We start from the raw sequence: 12,267 nt of genomic DNA on the forward strand, positions 1-12,267 counted from the left end.
TGTTCTGATTAAGCATGCAGTTATAAAATGTAATTGTTCAGTTTACATTGATTGATTAAAGGGGTTAATAAAAATTACCGTTTATATTTGAGTGAATAACTGCTTTTTTTGGACAGCTACTGTCATATACATACTTCATGCTATTTTGATTTTAAGATCCAATCAACGTACACTATACTTAATAATACGAACATAATCCTAGCTAGTAGGCAATTAGCTACTTCATCTAAAATCACTCAAATCTCGCACGCTTTTATATTTTTGGGAATTTAAATTATAGCTCAGATCAATAATTTGGAAGCACAGCAAACAAATTTGCTTAGAGGGAACTTTGGAGCATAAAAAATTAAAATGGAAACAGTCTGTATGATCTTTTCACAACGATCCTCCAGCAAAGTTTGTAAAACTGAGCATTAATTTTTAGTGTAATGCTATGTATCATCCACAGAACCGTCGCTAGAAGTTTAATTGGGGGAGGGGTGCATATTCGTATATTCGTCTTATGCCTGACTGTTTTGGTTTATTAGCTATTGTTTCTACGGTTGTAACAATATTTCCTCAACAGGGAAAACCCTGTGTACGAGGTTGATGTATTCTTAAATTACGTCATGAAGTCTTAAAATCTTAAAATAAGGCCCTCATCGACATTTTTAATTCAGGCCTTGACGCTGCAATATCCAACACGACAACATAAATATCCTTATATTAAAAAAACTAGAAGTTTGAATATAGTTGTATACGAAGAAAATTTTATCACTATGAAATATGTATGATCAATAGAATTCAATACACTTCTAAAATACTTTTTTGTGTTTACGACCGATTTAATTAACATAACTAATGTACGAGGACGTCCAAATAAACACTTAACGTATCCAAACCACTGGCCTTGCATTACATGGCAAAAGTAATGCCTTCTTGAAAGACAAAAAAAATTATCCTAAAAATTAATTTCATAAAAATTATAGTCAAAAGCTTGAAATATGAAACTCATGGCCCCAATATGTGGAATGTCTATGTCCTTCCTGATAAGAAACTAATATGTAGTACAAAATATAATAAAGCAGTTACTTTTAGCCAATAAGTTATTTAATATTGTAAGATAGCAAAGCTGAGTTATATATCTATGATGCCATTCGAAATACCTGTGTAATTAGCTACTGAAACTGGACGCCGTTTTGATGATGTGTACAATGAAAGGCCATTGTCGGAAGTAGCTACTATAATGAAGCGTGCACTTGCAAAGACTTGTGCAGCAATATTCCAGTGATACCAGACTGGTATTGAAACTCATAACTAATGCTGTAATTTAAACGTTTGTGTGATGAAATCAGCGGTAGCACCTTAATCTAACTAAATGGCCATACAGGTGAAAGGAAATTAATTTTGTTTATCTCTGAAGAATACGGACTTTTCATCTATTTGGTCCACCTATAATCGCCTTTTGTGAAACATTAATACTATTAATTTACATATCATATTCGTTCGATCGTTTCTCAGGATTCTTGTTATTTTAATCGATCAAATGTTCACCATGAAAAGAAATGCAGCAATGACTCACCTTTGCTGTCTTAGATTCAAATACCTTGCATGCGTGTAACACATTGTCTGATTCATTTGGTTCTTTAATGTTTACATGTTGAAATCATTTTTTGCCAGACGCTAACTTTGTCAAAACCACCCCAAGCACCGTGATGTTATATGTACTGTTATGTCGTAGTTAAGGTTATTAGTGTAGTAAAGCATACCATTGGGAGTATGGAAATTTGATTCGCCTTATCGCTTGTCTCAGTTAAACACTTAGAAAACAAAGCCTTAACCGTAGTCGGCTATACTCGTCGTTCGTTGTGGCATCTTAAGGTCATTCCTGCTTTGAGTGAGTGGAGAAAATTACATTTATGAAGCTGATGAAACATCAAGGAGATTTTACATTTATCATCAGTCTAGGCACAATTAAGGCTATCATCGCTTATGATCATACAGCCATTGAACGACGTCAAAATATCACGTCGAACACAATTGAGAAAAATGATAGTTAGGTGATAAACAATAGTAAACTTCAAGATCATCTCATCGTCAATATTTTGGGAGTTGCATTCGATGCGACCAAAATGCGTATAGAATATTTTCGAGCCTTGAACAATTCGGCAATATTTTTGCCAGATGTAAAGCAATGTCTTAGAGTTTAAGTATATGTAGACGCATTCAGACATTGGCATGTATTTCCGACATTTCGCAACGCCTTCGATCAGTATAGAAGAACATTGATCATACATTTTCAATAGTAGATTTCTTTAGCTTATTTTTTTCATATATACATTAACTGCAAGTCTATTTTATGTTTTTCTGTTGTATATAGGAGTGTCTCGTCCCTAAATTGAAACTGATGTCGCTAGGTAACTCCCTCCCTTTATTAAAGATTTTGTGCATGTGCACAACACTGCATATTGTAACCTGCAAGCAGGCCTATGGGTCGTTCCTAATTTAGCAGTATGTGTTTAAACCTGTTCGTACAATAATATTAAACTAATAAGACTAATATTAAAAATTCCTCGGAATAAATGAAACTATTTGCCATGAATACGATACGAATGAAACAAGTACATAGGTTTTATTTCACATTGCTGCATTAGCTATATCTGCTTAATTATATGCAGTGTAAACAAGGGCTGGGAATAGCAATGCCTTTAGCCCCTTTTCCACTTGCGATATTTTTTGTGCAAAGCGACTTTGTTGTTTTGTATTTGAGCAATTTGTTCCAGATGGTTGCGGTTGACATCGCTGTCACTTCTTTATATACGTACGTATTTTATATACCTTGCTGATCCACTGTTAATAGAATATACATGGTTTGGAGACCACACAGACCTACAATACAACTCAGTAACCATGTTGAGGTAGATTCATACAAAAACTTAATTGTCTCATTACATGTCTATTGTATTTTGCACAGGTAAGATAATAGCAATCTTATATAATTAACATATTATTCAAGTCAAGGTTGCATGATTATAACTAAGCAAGACGAATGCCATTGGTAAATTTAGACAATACCATAGTTAATGAGTTGTATATTCTACTTTTATTCAGGGTTGATCAGAAACTATATGTATAAAAAATATTAAGGCGGTTCCTATCAGACAATGAATGTTACACAAGGTATTTGAATCTAAGACAGCAAAGGCCTGAGTTATTCCTCCATTTCTTTTGATAGCGATGAAAATAACAAGAATCCTGAGACACAATCGAACGAAAAAGTCTGATTATGATATGTAAATTAATGTTTTGCAAAAGTACAAAATGGTTGTACCAGTGGAATATTGCTGCACAAGTCTTTGCAGGTGCACGCGTCATTAATACTTCCGACAAAGACCTTTTATTATTGTACACATCATCAAAATCGCGTCCAGTTTCAGTAGCTAAATACACAGGTATTTCTAATGACATCATAAAGATAACTCAGCTTTGCAATCTTAAACTTAAATAACTTATATTGTCTAAAATTAAATTACTGCTTTATTATCTTTTATGCTACATATACTAGTTTCTGTTCAGGAAGGACAAAGACCTACCACGTATGAGGCCTTTGAGTTTCATATTTCAAGCTTTTGCCTATAATCTTTACAAAATTAACTTATAGAATAATTTTTTGTCTTTTGCGAAGGCATTATTTCTGCCATGTAATGCAAGGCTAGTGGTTAGATAGGTTCAAGTGTAAAGTGTTTATCTGCATGTCCTTATAAATTACCATCCATTTCCGTCAATGAATAACCTTTGCACCGTAATTAAATCTGCCGTATAACACAAAAAAGTCTTTCAGAAGCACATCGATCATATACATTCTATATAGTGATAAATTTTTTTTCGTGAATACATTGGATCTTCCAAATATAAGTTTTTTACCACAAGAATCTTTATGTTTTACTTCGTGTTGGATATCCGAGCGTCAAGGTCTTGATTTAAAATGCATGTGGATAAAGTAACGCCATCTTCCCTGTACTTAGGTAATTTAGGAATAAATTAAATTAAAAATGACTTGTAACTCTACTAAATAATGTTATGAAAGCAATTCGATACTTTAAAAATGTCAGATCTATTGAAAATTCAACGGTTAATGACTAGGAAAATGCCTGGGGATCACCTGGATCATCCGAGATCATCTCTGGAGATTTGAAGATTACGTATATGATTGTCTCTCGAATTACCAAGAATGAAGAAAATCGAACAATTGGAATGCTATAGATATTATATCTTAAACATATTTACACCTAACACTGCATGTGGTTTCGGTTCGGTTGCGGTTCGGTTGCAGTCGACCGTAACCGCAAGGGAAAAAAGTGCCTTCGCCGTAGCCGTTCGCTTCCGAACGAAATGTTATGACCAGCTGAGCGCGTCAGCAAAATAAACAAATCGAAAAAATCTTACCAAATGTCTCTGTAAGATCGAGTAAGGCGCCGATGTTAAACTCCGTTTCTCCGCGGTATGACCCCAATTGCTCGGTATGACCTCGGTTCAACAGCGATCAGACCGAGGTTTGACCTAGGTTAACGGCGGTTTTTGTTAGGTTATTTCTGGACAGTACTGTATATACTTTTAGATCTATACTATAGCACAGAATATATAGACATTATACTGACTATTCTGTGTCTATTGCATTTTTCTATTATTTGTAGGTTTGAAAGCTACTCATATTACTTAGGCAAATTCGTTAATATGGCGGCATCGGAAAGAACGTTACTGATCGATATTGTTAATGTACAGACGAGACACATATTTCCGACAGAGTAAGGTGTGAATACTTGTAAATATAGATACATCCTTGAATATGAATATACAAATGGAATGTAAAATAGGTCTATTTTGAATGAAAACGTGTCAATACAATGTAAAAACCGCTATATCCTCCTCGGAAGTGCATGTCAAACTGCATTATTTTTGACAGTTTGGCTAACGGGTGATAGCTAAATATGCTCGGGTCAATAGAACTTTAAGTCATTGACGAACTGAAGTTTCTCGACGAAGTTTTAAAATATTTACTGTTGTCAGATTACAAACTGAGGTAAGCTCCAACTTGTGTTATGATATTTTGGATGTTTATTTATTGGAATAGTTTTCAGTTTCTTACTATCTGGGGCCGGTTGTATGAATTAAGCCCGTTTAGTCTAAACGGGGGATAACTCAAACTAAATAATAACACTCTTGCATCTCTCTTGAATAAGTCAACTTGAATATTATGCACTACATGAATATGTAGTTGTAAACAGTATCGTTGTATGAAGGTTAAAAACATTTCGTTTGCTTGTTGATTAAAACGATAGACTTGCTTTCTATTTTAAACCTTCGTTTCAGCTAAACTGGCATGATATACCACCGTCTCCCTGATATGTACTCAATGGACGTCCAAAAAATTGAATTTCCCCGTTGAGCATGTAACTATCGTAAACCACACAACGTCTATGCAAAATTCGTTATAATTAAGATGAACTAGTTAAAACCTTTCAACCAGAGTTCGAGAACACTACAACCGGGCTTGTATAATCCGCAGTTTTCACAAACAGGAAAGCAGTAAACAATTTTTGAAATAAATAGATTAGCAAATTCATTTCGTATTTTGTTCTCGTCAATTGATTTTATTTATCTATATTAATTTTAAGATATATTCTCTCTACACAAATGGATTTCCGTCTGAATATTTGTCTGTTGTTGATATTTTTCGTGGCATTTTCTGATGTCGATGGCGGTAAATCTCTTGGACGTACTGAGGGTATGCATAAAACGTTAATCTTTTTCAGGTTTCCCGGCCATACAAAAATTCTCGATCGCTCATGATCTCTTACTCTCTAACTCTCACACACTTTCTATGTATTCATCTTTCAGAACTTTGCTCCTCCGTGCCGGGTGGCTTGTGCATAGAAACTCAGTGTCCTGACGATTACTATGAATGCCCTGAGTATTTTTGTTCGCATCCTTGGCAAACTTGCTGTTGGTATGTGTCGTTTTTTGTGCCTGGTTGGTTTTTTAAACTAGGTGAAAACTATTTCAAGAGAAAAATTAAACATGTCAATTTCATCGTACGGAGAACGATATCACAAAGAAAAGAGTAAAAATAATGGGAGAAAATGATTCTTGCTTGACTTCCTGATCAGGCACTCATTTTTAAACTAATTAAGAGCAAAAAATCCGAGTTATGTTTTATTTTCTCTTTTCCATAATATTTTAACGCAATAATTAAACTTTTTCTTTTCAGCCCTTATTAACGTGGAAAATAAGAGTGGATTGGTCTAATTAAGCAGTTGTAAAATTTAACTGTTCAGTTTACATTGATTAATTAAAGGGGTTGATAAAAATTACAGTGTATATTTGAGTGAATAACCGAATTTTTTGACAGCTATACTGTCATATACACACTGCATGATATTTTGATTTTAAAATCCAATCAACGTAAACTATACTAATTGGAGCATAATCCTAGCTTGTAGGCAACTAGCTACTTCATCTAAAATCAGCCAAATCTCGCACGCTTTCACATTTTCTTGAATTTAAACTATAGCTCAGATCAATAATTTGGAAGTACAGCGAACAAAATTTGTTTAGAGGGAACTAATTGGAGCATAAAAAATTAAAATGGAAACAGTCTTTATGATCTTTTCACAACGATCCTCCATCAAAGTTTGTAAAACTGCACATCAATTTTTAGTGTAATACTATGTATCATCCACAGAACCGTCGCTAGAAGTTTAATTGGGGGAGGGGTGCATATTCGTATATTCGTCTTTTGCCCGACTGTTTTCGTTTATAAGCTATTGTTTCTATAAGGCTGTACCACTGAGCTAGTTTTAATATAGCTCAGTGGGTTGTACCTTGCAACATTTCCCCAGAGGGAAAACGCTGGGTACGAGGTTGATGTATATACTGTTAAATTACGTCATGCAGTATTGTGCATACAAACTCTTAAAATAAGGCCCTCATCGACATTTTTAATTCAGGTCTTGACGCTGCGATATCCAACACGACAACATAAATATCCTTATATTAAAAAAAATAGAAGTTTGAATATAGTTGTATACGAAGAAAATTTTATCACTATAAAATATGTATGATCAATGGAATTCAATACACTTCTAAAATACATGGCAATGTTTTTTTGTGTTATACGACCGATTTAATTAACGGTGCAAAGCATTGTCGGAATAGCATGCTAATGTATGAGAACGTCCAGATAAACACTTGAACACATGCATCCAGGCCACTGGCCTTGCATTAAATTCGAAATACCTGTGTAGTTAGCTACTGAAACTGGACGCCCTTTTGATGACGTGTACAATAAAATGTCTTTGTCGGAAGTACTAATGACGCGTACACTTACAAAGACTTGTGCAGCAACATTCCACTGGTATTGAAACTCATAACTAATGCAGTCATTTAAAAGTTTGTGTGATGAAATCAGCGCTAGCACATTAATCTAACTAAATAGGCGATAAAGGAAAAAGGAAATTAATTTTTTTATCTTTGAAGAATACGGACTTTTCATCTATTTTGTCCACCTATAATCGCCTTTTGTGAAACATTAATGCTATTAATTTACATATCATATTCGTTCGATCGTTTCTCAGGATTCTTGTTATTTTCGTCGATCAAGTGTTTGCCATCAAAAGAAATGCAGCAATGACTCACCTTTGCTGTTTTAGATTCAAATACCTTGCATGTGTAACACATTGTCTGATAGGAACTGCTTTAATATCTTATACTACATAGTTTCTGATCAACATTGTATATAAAATACGTACAACGTGAGAAGCCGTACCACGTGATAATACGTACCACGTGATTTTCCAGTAGCGTTAATTTTCGCGTGGCATTACTTTTGTATCAGAGCTCTCAACTTCAACCATCTCTAACAAATTGCTTGAATACAAATGAATGAAGTCGCTTCGGACGAAAATAATCGCTTGTTGAAAACCGACTATAGGGCATTGATGTTCCCAGCTCTTGTTTGTATTGTACTATGAAACAGATAATTGTCAAATTAAAATTCTTATGCATAATTCTATAATTCCTATCTCGTTCATGACAAATATTTTCATTTATTTCGAGGAATAATTATTAGCGTACGAACAGGTTTATGTACATACTCCTAAATTAGGCACGACTATTGGCATGGTTGCAGTATTGTGCACACAAAATAATTAATACAGATTGGGCGTTATATATCGACATTTTGTTTTTCGGGACGATACACTCGGATATCTAACAGTAAAACATAAAGTAGACTTGAAGTTAAATGTATATATGAAGAAACTAAGCTGAAGAAAACTACTATTAAAAATGTGTGATCAATGTACTTCTACTGAAGACGTTGTGAAATGTCGGAAAGGCATGCTAATGTCTGAAAACGTCTACATAAACATGCTTACGCCTGTATTCTGAAAGCTTACTCACACTAACACTTGAGTGCCATTCCAGTGAGGTGTACTCAAGAAGAGTTGAAGTGTGAGCATGAGTGGAGTGTGAGCGATATGTTCTGCTCATTGAGGTAACACTCATCCTCAACAAATGTTGTTCAATTTGTATTCACTGAGGTCACTCAAGTATAACTTATATGAGTCGCACTCGCCTTTGTCATCAAAATCAGTGAAGCGTAGCTTACTTTAGTGCAGACAGGATACTGCATAACCAATACAGGCAATATGTCCCAAATAAGACTATATTTTTCTGAATTAGAGAAGTCGTTTATAACAGAATTAGTTGCAAAGCATAAGGATGTCCTTGAGAACAAAAGGAACGATTACAAAAGTATACAGCAAAAAAATAAAGCCTGGGTAACTCTGACAGAAGAGTTTAACAGTCAGGCGGGTGTCCAGAAGCGTGAATCGAAACAATTACTTTAATTAAAGAAATGCTGGGAAGATATCAAGTCTCAGGCGAAGAAAAGTATTTGCAAAAGAGAAGAGAGAAGCCAAACTGACTGGTGGTGGTAAGGCTTTGACAGAGAGAGATGAAGGTGCAGAAGCCGTTGTTGCAATAATTTCAAGTCAAATTAATAGTCTGGATAATCCATTTGATGACGATAATTATCAACCCGGTAAGTGAATTTTAGCAAATAAATATATGTACTGCTCAATGTTACAGATTATATACATAATACTGAAAAAAAATGTAGGTTGCTGATGACGATCTTAATTTCGATTTAAACTTATATGCACAGATATTTAAGTTGAATATGTATAAATACGGAATAGTATGCATAAAAGCATTGTTATCTATCCATGCAGCATTTAGCCTCCCTATACGCATACTTGCCCACAACTCATTACTCTCCACGTTTTTTAGATTTCAAAAACAGTTTTAACAATTAAAACCACATATATTATCATCATCAATAGCTACTATTATGACCATAACAATACAATTAAAGTATATACGGTAGTCTGTAGAATATATTTCCCCGTTGGTCTATAGATAACCTAGAAGCCACTGGAAATGAAGAGGACGATGAATCCCTAGTAGAAGAAAGAACAAATATAATAATTCCAATGAATGTTGACCACCAACATCAGAGGTTATTGAGGAGATGCTGAATCCGCGCACTTACAAAAAGTGTAGAATGTCAGCTGCGCAAAGAAGATGCTTGGATATGCAAGAACAGCAACACGCAATGGAGATGGAAATTCTTCAACTGAAGAGGAAAAACCTTGTGGAGGAACACCAGAAGTAGATGGAGGTCCTTGAAGTACAATATATTGGACGTCTACCAAAAATAGAACGGCTGATATTGATACTCCAGAAGAGCTTCCGAAGCGCTTTACACGGCAAAGGAATAAAAAAAATGTTAATGGCCAAGCATATAGCTTGCATATTCATTATATAATAATATCAAAATAAAACGAGTTGCAGTTCCTTGAAAAATTCATGTAAATTGCTGTATTAAGAGAGCACGACGTGTTGCATTTCCCAGGGATTTGGTCTAGTCGCTCATAGCAGGTAAAGGATTTTTCATCCGGATCCTCTAGGTTTTCTCCAATAGGATCATTTCTTCTTCTTATAAAATTGTACAGGACTGCTGTCACTACAATAATGGTAAGGGTAGTGGACAGTTTTGTTCTAATGGACATGGAGAGAAAGGGGAATAACCTTTTCCAAACCCTGAACATCCTCTCCACAGTATTTCTTGTACGAATTTGGGAAACGTTGTAGTTATCTACGTTCGGGGGGTGTATGTGGGTTCGCTATAGGTGTCATCAAGTAAGGTCGACAAGGATAGCCATTATCACCGAGAAGCATGCCTTGGATGTCACCACGCTCAAACTGAGCGCACATGCAAGCGACTGTTATCCAGTATTCTCGAGTCGTGCACACTGCCTGGCCACCGCAATACGATGTTCTGTATTTCTAGATTTGGCTCAGAAACTGCTTGAACATTCAGTTAATAAAAACCCTTCCGATTTCTAAACAATTCTGCGTTTTCTCCTCTGCATGGGCATGGAATTTTTATATGGGTACAATCAATCGCCCCAACAACATTAGAAAACGAGCATATTCTCCAGAATTCAAGTTTGGTTTGCTGTAGCATTTCAACAGCAGGAAATTTGATATAATGAACTTTCAGTCGAGCAATGGCCTCAGATACGCACTTAAGGATACGACTTGCAGACAGTTGTGATATGTCACATAGGTCCGCATATGCTTCCTGAAACGTGCCAGTTGCGTAATAACGTAAAGTCAATAAAAGCTTAATTTCTGCAGGAATTGGATTCTTTCGTTCGTTATGAGCAGATATATCTGCCTCTATAATGTCAAACATCTCCCGAAAACCATTCTTAGTTAATCCCCGAGCCGGTGCGGAGCACCGTGCGAGGGTACTAATTCCGCTCGGATATTTACACCCACGAAATGCGAATGCGAAATCAAAGTCGTCCGCCATTATGCAATGGACCCACTGAGCTATATAATAATTCCTGGAGGACCGGCTCGTCATTTTTCGGTAACTTCGCCGCCATCTTTTTGTCGCCAAAAACATGGCGGACTTCGCCCTTCTGCGCAAGCGCAGAAGCTCTGCTGACGCCACATGGTTCCTTTTGGCCATGGTAGTTACCACTGACCAGGCTCAATTGTGAGCCCGCTACAAGGGTGTTCTCCCCCCTGGATTTAGTAAACAACAGATTCTCCCCCCTCGTAGACGCTGTTATTGCCAACGCAAGAACAAATATATATTAAAATGTCAAAAAATTGTGGACAAAACTGAAGATTTTAATTCTGACACGAACTGACAGGTGTTTTTTTATATTTTCATTATTTATACATTCCTATAACAAATGCTTGAACTTTTTGGCACTATTGTCGGACATTTTTGGGACAACTGGATATTTATGGACATCAATTAGACTTTTTTGAACCCTGTTACCTGTATGAACTGCAGAATTACTGAATTCAATTAATAATGTTTTCTTGAATGTCTTCAGGACAATATATCTAGGTATAATCCAAAGAAACAGAGGCCAAAGCTCAGGGGCAAGATGCTTGGCAGCTGACTAAGTGCAAGAATATAGTTTCAACCATGAGTCATATTTGCATAATATACTTTTCATTAAGGTCATCAGCTTAATTGTACCTCAATGGGCTATAAAAGTTTTCAATATTATCTAATTGCACCCCTGGACCCCTGGTCGTTATCTTCATCCTGAAAAATATAAATGAAGATCTGATCAAGATTTATTCACAAGGTGCAAGAAGTTAAAAAATCAATTAATATAAGCCATGATAATTAAATTAAATTTGACAAGGCAAACAAGATAATATATTAACTAGGTTGAAACATCAGAGGTTGAAATTTACATCGTTTGCAGCAAAAATCTTATTACTTTGTATCAGCACCCACTTAGCACTTTTGTCAGTTAGACCATGTTAATTATTGCTTGAATCTAATAGACTCACTGGGGGGAAGGTTCACCTAGTTACATTATTGTTTGCTTTCATGAAAACAAAATAGACCAAACTCAAAAATTGACATTGCCAGGAATTTAATTCCTTCCCCACACAAGTCAAGAAAAATGATAAAGTTTGACTGTTTGAGTATATAACATTGCACATGTACCAAAGGTCTAAAATAGTATATTTGCTGTTTGTACCATAAGTTTTGATGGATTTATACGGCTCAGAACCTTTGGTAATCAGTTTATATTCGAGTCCAAAGGCAAAAAACTGAAATTGTTATAAAAACCGGCTTACCTGGATGCCATAAAATGACAGCCGAATGAGAAAAATCATTCC

At 35.4% G+C, this 12,267-nt stretch overlaps 1 long non-coding RNA gene across 1 annotated transcript; it reads left to right on the plus strand.

The window, feature by feature from the left end:
* The first annotated feature begins 4,970 nt into the window (after positions 1 to 4,970).
* Positions 4,971 to 6,336, plus strand: LOC114536071. Its single transcript, XR_003688390.1, has 4 exons — positions 4,971 to 5,059; positions 5,655 to 5,764; positions 5,878 to 5,986; positions 6,248 to 6,336. It is a non-coding gene; the product is annotated as an uncharacterized LOC114536071 (long non-coding RNA).
* Positions 6,337 to 12,267: the final 5,931 nt, after the last annotated feature.

Source organism: Dendronephthya gigantea, unplaced genomic scaffold, assembly GCF_004324835.1.
Source record: "Dendronephthya gigantea isolate DGI-Jeju-01 unplaced genomic scaffold, DenGig_1.0 000130F, whole genome shotgun sequence".
Lineage (NCBI taxonomy): Eukaryota > Metazoa > Cnidaria > Anthozoa > Malacalcyonacea > Nephtheidae > Dendronephthya > Dendronephthya gigantea.